The 7,889-nt window shown below is 47.1% G+C and overlaps 1 pseudogene across 1 annotated transcript; it reads left to right on the plus strand.

The window, feature by feature from the left end:
- The first annotated feature begins 4,952 nt into the window (after window positions 1–4,952).
- Window positions 4,953–6,285, plus strand: LOC147353211 (CTD nuclear envelope phosphatase 1 pseudogene; annotated as a pseudogene). Its single transcript, XR_015145459.1, has one exon. The product of XR_015145459.1 is annotated as a CTD nuclear envelope phosphatase 1 pseudogene (transcript).
- Window positions 6,286–7,889: the final 1,604 nt, after the last annotated feature.

The raw sequence follows: 7,889 nt of genomic DNA on the forward strand, positions 1-7,889 counted from the left end.
CCATCTAAATATCAGCTTGTGCGCCATGGAGGTGCACATCCCAGATTTGGGGGAGCAGTTGGGGTCAGCACAGGGTTCCTGGCAGAGAACAGAAGTCCAGTTAAGCTAGCTGGAATGACAAGGGCTTTGTTTTAAGAAAGAAGAACCAAAGCCTCCACCACATCCATTTCCAGAAGGTTGCTCTGCTCTGCTTGCAAGTAGCCCATCCCAATTGCTTATCCTTGGCATCCAAATAGCCTGCTAGATCCAATAATACCTGCTAGAGGTCCATTCATTTAATTCTAAAAGTGAGGAAAGAAGATCCTATTGGCTCGTCTTGGGTGAGGAATCCAGCTCTGACTCAACCAGTCATAGTCTGGGAGTCTTGGTGTGTAGGCACCCAGAAGACATTGAGCCCAAGCCTTCGAGGGGGTTGGTAGTGGCTTAAAGGCCACTGTAGAAATTAGGTACTTATTTCTGTCCAATTCTTCAAAGCCACAGACAAGCTGAGGAGGGCCTGAGATGACGCAGTTGCCATGGGTCTGTGCCTGATGATCACTGAAGTTTCAGGCCCCCGCCTAGATGCCACTTGTCCTCCGGCCAGTTGTTGATGGAGCTGTAGTTTTGCATAGCTCCAGGGGATCTCCCCAACCTAGGGATCGACCCCAGGTCTCCTACAGTGTATAAGGTTGCTCACTTCTGGGTAAACATACCAACAGAAATACACATGCAGTTCTCTGCAACTACTCAAAAGTTATTTTTAAGTGAATTTTTTTTCATTTGTTTTATGTCCCTCTACATCAGGTTGTTCTTATAGTCTCACATTCTTAAATTCCCAGAAGCAAAAAGTGATAACGACTTACAATGTGTCCTGTACCGACTTGTCAAATTGTTCAGTATTAGGCTCACAACCTGGGATGCTGCAGGGAAGTAATTAGAATGATTTTCACTCACCTTTCTGCTCTCTGTTATTAACGATGTTTAAACAGCTAAGATGACGGTTCCTTTCTCCTAACCCCCAAATACCTGTTTATGTCTTCCTAACAGTTACACCATTTTGTCCTTTTCAAAATGGTGGCAACATATCATTATATCTTTATCCCTTCCCCTATGATCAGTTGGGAAATTGATCTCCAGGCTGCAACCCTAATATCAGCTCATGTGAGAGGCTAGATCAGAGACCACAAATAGGTTTTATTTTACATGCCAAATCTAATTAGTGGTGGAGGCTGTATGGAAAATTGTGCTGAAAAAGATTATGAGGTTCTATCCAAGTTGAGCCAGAAGCAGTGCTAGGATCAACAGATCTACCAGATGCTTTTGAACTGTGGTGTTGGAGAAGGCTCTTGAGAGTCCCTTGGACTGCAAGGAGATCCAACCAGTCCATTCTGAAGGAGATCAGCCCTGGGATTTCTTTGGAAGGAATGATGCTAAAGCTGAAACTCCAGTACTTTGGCCACCTCATGCAAAGAGTTGACTCACTGGAAAAGAGTCTCATGCTGGGAGGGATTGGGGGCAGGAGGAGAAGGGGACGATGGAGGATAAGATGGCTGGATGGCATCACTGACTCCATGGACGTGAGTTTGAGTGAACTCCAGGAGTTGGTGATGGACAGGGAGGCCTGGCGTGCTGGGATTCATGGGGTCGCAAAGAGTCAGACACGACTGAACGACTGAACTGAACTGAAGTGAACCAGAAGCAGAGAAAAAGAACACTGACATCATTTGTGCATGCTTGCCATCTCAGACCAAGACATGACACCACAGGTCCAGGTATAACTCCTGGGAGTGTACAAACAGCATTTAATTGTAAAGATCTCATTAGGTCCCCACAATACCTCAATGAAGTAGGTAGGGCTTAAATTATTCTGACCACTTTAGAGATTGGGAAAATTGCAATACCAAGGCTCCTTTGAAAAGAAAAACCATAGAACCAGAATTTCCGTGCATCTGACTCCTCCTGAGAGAGAAGACCACAGAGATGTGGGGAAAGGCCCAACATGGACGACCCCATGATATCCTGTCATTTTCTTCTGTTCTGTAGTGATCTTGTGAATTCATTAATCATTTAAATATTCCCTCTTATTGCAGATGGATTTTTGCCATATGGTGGAGATCATGGCTAAATCCTCGTTCCATCACCCAAAAATGGGAATGAGCACTTTCCTACTAGTTGACTTGGAAAACTCCCAGGGAAGCATTCTAACTGGCCCAGCTCGGGTCAGGTGCCCACCTCTTAGGTCAATTACTGTCACCAGGATGGTGATAGATGGCTTAACTCTCCCCCACTCTCTTTGACTTCCCTTATGGCTCAGTTGGTAAAGAATCTGCCTGCAGTGCAAGAGACCTGGGTTGGGAAAAGCCCTGGAGAATGGAAAGGCTACCCACTCCAGTATTCTGGCCTGGAGAATTCCATGGACTGTGTAGTCCATGGGGTCACAAACAGTCGGACATGACTGAGCCACTTTCACTTTCACTCTCTTTGAGGGCTCTGTCACTAAAAGAGGAAGTGAGCTCTCCAGGATTTGTTGCAAGCCAGGCAGCCACCCCCAAATCTACAGGTAACAGACCCTTTCCTCCCAAACTGCGCATACTCACAAGCGTGCAGTTTTTCACATACGATGGTAACGAGTTGTCAGACCCTTCAGGCCCCTTCTGGTCCCTTAAGTTAACCCTGTTTACCAAAAATTTGAATTGTCAGTGGAAGAGTTCCAAATGGCTGATAATCTGTAGGGTCTGTTTCCTCCCAGTAGCCCTTCAAATCCTATCCAGCTTTATTCTCCTAATCTGCCCCCTTTTTAGCCCACCCTGGATCTTCATCTCCATCTTCACTTCCTTCCCCCTTCCTAGCACTCACTAGTCCAACCCCACTAGGAAGATAGGAGGCCATTGCTGTGCAGGGAGACCTGGAAAGAACCGCAAGCTGTTCATCAACTTTGCACTTCACCAGGGAGTTAAAGGGCAGTGGTTCAGACAGTAAAGATTCTGCCTGCAATGCAGGAAACCGGGGTTCAATCCTTGGGTTGGGAAGATCCCCTGGAGAAGGAAATGGCAATCCACTCCAGTATTCTTGCCTGAAAAGTCCCATGGACAGAGGAGCCTGGGGGGCTGCAGTCCATGGGGTCGCAAAGAGTTGGACACGTCTGAGTGATTAACACTTTCAGGGAGTTAAAACACTGACAGTGAATTACCAATTGTAGAAGTACAGAAATAAGAGATTTGCTCTCAGAAAAGAGGGTGGTAGGTTCTTTAAAAAAAGGAAATGAATATTTTTTTAACATGTCATAAACAGCCTGGTGGGCTGCCGTCTCTGGGGTCGCACAGAGTCAGACACGACTGAAGCGACTTAGCAGCAGCAGCAGCAGCAAACAGTCATTTGAAAACTGCCCCAGAACAAATTGGAAGCCAGGACAATTCCCAGGCATTCACTTGTTAGAGCTGGAAGCCACATGTACACCCACACTGCATTCTTTCCACATGCATATTTACACACAATGTACATAAAGAATGACCTCCTTTCCCGCTCCGCCCTTCCACCGCCTGCAATGGTAACATTTACTGGAGATTTTATTACAAAAGCCACAAAATGAAATTCTAATCAATAAGAGTTTGCAGGATGGTGAAAAAAAAAAAAAGAATACATTCATAGGTAAAAGATGTTATTATCTCAGTTCAGTAACTATGAAAGAGAAATAGATGAAAAAATCTGGGTTTTATATTAAAAACCGGCACAGCTGTAGAGTTACATAATAAAGTATTGCCTGTATCCATGGAAATGGAGAGTAATTGATGCACCACAAGTTATTTTTATAAACCCAAACAAAAAAATTCCATCAGAAATGTCTTTCCCCGTTTTGGGGGCATTGTATATTTTGTATCTGTACATAATGCACACATTGAGAGTGTGAATGCACTCATTATTGATCAGCCGTGTTGAATAGGGCATGCTGCTTTCCCTGAATATTCAAGATTAGAATCCTGCGGCCTAGCTCCCACTCCTTCTTCAAAGACTTCCTCTGAATAAATCGTGCAGTGCTTTAAAATTCAGGCAGTTCCAACTCAGGGGAATAAAGGAGCCCATTCCTGGGGCTGGAGGTGTCGGAGGGAGCGAGTTTGGAAGATGGAGAGTCTGCAAAACTCATACTCTTGACTCCCGCGAAGTACCGGCTAGTGGCTCGCCCCTCTCCCCTCCCCCAAAATATCCACACAGCGCTCAGCACAGAGCCGGTCCTTCAAAAGAGCCAGGATGCACAGCCCATTGCAGTTTCCCTAATTAAAATACAGATTCCAGGGGACTTCTCTGGTGGTCCAGTGGTTAAGAATCTTCCTTCCGATGCTGGGGACGCGGGTTCCATCCCTGGTCAGGGAACTAAGATCGCACATGCTGTCGGGCAACTGGACAGCCCACGGGCTCCAACTACTGAGCCTGTGCCCTCTAGAGCGCATGCTCAAAAATAGAAGGCGCCCCCACTTGCAGAAAGCCGGTGTGCCACATTGAAGAGCTGGTGTGTTGCAGTGATGACCCAGCAAAGACAAAATTTTAAAAATAATAATAGACCCTCCGCTTCCCCCCCTTCCCCTTCCCCTTCCTTCTCCCTCCCTCCCTTCTCCCTAACCCCCTCCCTCATAGCCTCCTCCCCAAATTCTCCATCCCCTTCCCTCCTCGTCTTGGAGGACCCCACTATAGCCCAACCTGTCTCCGCCGTCAACCTCGGCAAAGCCGTCTGTGCCACTACCTGCCCATGTGGGCCCCTGCGGGCTGCCCACGCCTGTCCCGCAGCTCCCCGTTCCGCTGGGCTTTCCCCTCGTCGTCGTGGGTGGCTTTGTGAGCCTCCCGCTTCGTGCCCCTCTCTGCAGGCTCCTCTGCCACTCGGGGGCCCCTGTTCCCCCTCCCGGTGGCGGGGTGCTGCCCCCGGGGGGCTGGCGGAGCTGGGCCGCTGGGGCCCCGGGGCCAGCGGTGCCGGGGTCATCGGGATGATGCGGACTCAGTGTCTGCTGGGGCTGCGCAAGTCCGTGGCTTTCGCCGCCAAGCTCTGGAGCTTCTTCATTTACCTTTTGCAGAGGCAGATCCGCACGGTAATTCAGTACCAAACTGTCAAATATGACATCCTTCCCTTATCTCCTGCGTCCCGGAATTGGCTAAGCCGGGTGAAGAGGAAGATCCTGGTGCTGGATCTGGATGAGACACTTATTCACTCCCATCATGATGGAGTCCTGAGGCCCACAGTCTGGCCTGGAACGCCTCCTGACTTCATTCTCAAGGTGGTAATAGACAAACATCCCGTCCGGTTTTTTCTACATAAGAGGCCCCATGTGGATTTCTTCTTAGAAGTGGTGAGCCAGTGGTACGAGTTGGTGGTGTTCACAACAAGCATGGAGATTTATGGCTCTGCTGTGGCAGATAAACTGGATAATAGCAGAAGCATTCTCAAGAGGAGATACTACAGACAGCACTGCACTTTGGAATGGGGCAGCTACATCAAGGACCTCTCTGCAGTCCACAGTGACCTCTCCAGCATTGTGATCCTGGATACCTCCCCAGGGGCTTATAGGAGCCATCCAGACAATGCCGTCCCCATCAAATCCTGGTTCAGTGATCTCAGTGATACCACCCTTCTCAACCTGATTCCAGTGCTGGATGCCCTCAGGTTCACCGCTGTTGTTTGTTCTGTGCTGAGCCGAAACCCTCACCAATATAGGCCCTGGTGACAGCTGCTCCCCCTCCACCTGAGTTGGGGTGGAGGGGAAGGGGAGGGTGAGCCCTCGGGATGCCGTCTGATGCCCTGTCCAGCGGTGAGGACTGCCTGGGCAGGGTCTGCCCCCCTCCCATCCCTCTCTCCCCTGGGAGCCTTGCACTCCCTATGGAATCTGGATGGACACAAGGGCCAGATCCTGAAGCAGCCTCACTCTAACTTCGTGTTCGCACTCCTGGAAACCCCAGACTGGGACATAAGCAGAGACCTAGGAGAGCCCCAACAGTGTCTGGTGGAGAGACACGACTGGCCAGAGACAGACATTCGGTAATCTGGGAGACTCAAAAGAGAAGCCAAACCAGCTTTGTTATGATTTGATTTTTTAAAAACTCTTGTGCAAAACTGATCTAATTCTTCACTCCAAGGGCTGGGCTGTGGGTGGGAAACTGGGATTTTGGGCCACTGGACTTCCCCCAGACTTGTCGTCTCCCTTACTTTCCCTCTATTTGCCCTTCCTCCTAGATTCCCTCAGATCTATAACCAGCTTTCTCTCTCTTTTTTCCTTTCCTCTCTTTTAAACCATGCATTATAACTTTGAAACCAAATAATAATAATAATAAATTTAAATTAAAAAAATTTAAATACAGATTCCAGGACTCCCCCTTTAATCCATGGATTGGATTCTTCAGAGGAGAGACCAAAAAAATCTGTAAAATCTATATGCCTCCCCAAGGTAACTTGTCAGGCAAATTGGAGAAATATAAATACAAGACTGGCTTCACAGGTGTGTGAGACATGCAGCTGAACAGAGCTCTGAGCTCAGCGGGGGTCCTTGCTCTCAGTTTATTCCACTGCTGTCTTCCCCTTAAAATTCTTCATAATTTTTAGAAATCCCACCTTATCCTTGAAGCCATTCACAATCCCCCTTCCATGCAAGGATGTGCTAGACTTCAACCCAGGCCATTTATTAACATGCACTTGTTCCGACTTCATCGTGAGCTCCCTTTTCCTGCATGTTTAGTGAACTTTCAAGTCATCTGCAAGCTCCTTGCGATTGTAGGCTTTGCCAAAGTCGATCTCTTTTCATGGTCTCAGCACATGCATGCCCACAGTCACCAGATTGGAAGTGTAGAGATCCCCAGACCCACGGGGCAATTCCAGAACTATCCCATTGCCCTATTTCTACTTCTAGAATATCCAGACTCAGCTTCTCACATCCTCGCTGGGTCTCCTTTTATACTGACTTTTCTTGACCCACATCTTCCTTGTCTTTAAACCTTTGTCCCTTGTACATCACACTAACAAACAGAGTGGCCACACCCAGGCTCTCTGTGTATTCTCTCCTCCTCCTATCACAAGAACGCTGTCAGACAGCATGAACTAGCTCTTAGTCACATGGAGTGTCCCTCGTCCCTGGCAAAGTGCTTTGTGCATTGTAGGGTCCCCAAACTGATATCAGAGTGTTAACTCTAATGTGTTCAATGTCAGAGTATTAACATAAAGAAGGAAGGCAGTATGGAGAGAGTTCTTCACAGTAAAGTTGGAAATGCTTTCTTTGTGTAGACATTGCCTCTCTGACAAGGGTCTATTTATGCTTGGAAAATTAGGACATGGTCTACCCTGGTCTCTTCATGCATATTGTGAAATAGCATTATTGAGAGAGAGAGAGATGGAGTTCAGAGTGTGTTCCAGTCTACAAAGGAAGAAATTCCAGCTCATCATCAAGTATGAGTTTGGAATTGTTGTTGTTGTCATTTCCACTAAATAGAAGCTCCCAAATTCTAGATGAGCAAACATTTCCTGGAAAACTAGCACTCAACAAAACAAAACCCTGATTTGTTGTGTTGGTCAATTTCTATGGAGTAAATATCCCCACTACAGCCAATTTCAAGCTACCCTGGATTTTACAATTGACTTGCAGAATTTCCAAAGCTTGCATAAATCTGGACAAGCTAGTTCTAGCACCCCATTTTGCAAACCATTGTCCCTGGTGCTGTGAAAAATACAAGCCCCTTTCCCTGACCTCAGTAAGCCTATAATCTAGTGGAGACACAGACATACTTACTTTGATAAATTACTTTATTTTTCCTAGAGAAATATACATCAGACTTGGTACTGAATATTTACTGATATTTGGAGCCCATCAGGGTATATGCAATGAGTTTCCCAAAGATTTGATTCTCAGAGATTGATAGGCTGCCAATTTGTAACAATGCAG

The sequence above is a fragment of the Bos grunniens genome, chromosome 18, assembly GCF_055505025.1.
Source record: "Bos grunniens cultivar Pamir isolate PY7600 chromosome 18, Bosgru_T2T1.0, whole genome shotgun sequence".
Classification (NCBI taxonomy): domain Eukaryota; kingdom Metazoa; phylum Chordata; class Mammalia; order Artiodactyla; family Bovidae; genus Bos; species Bos grunniens.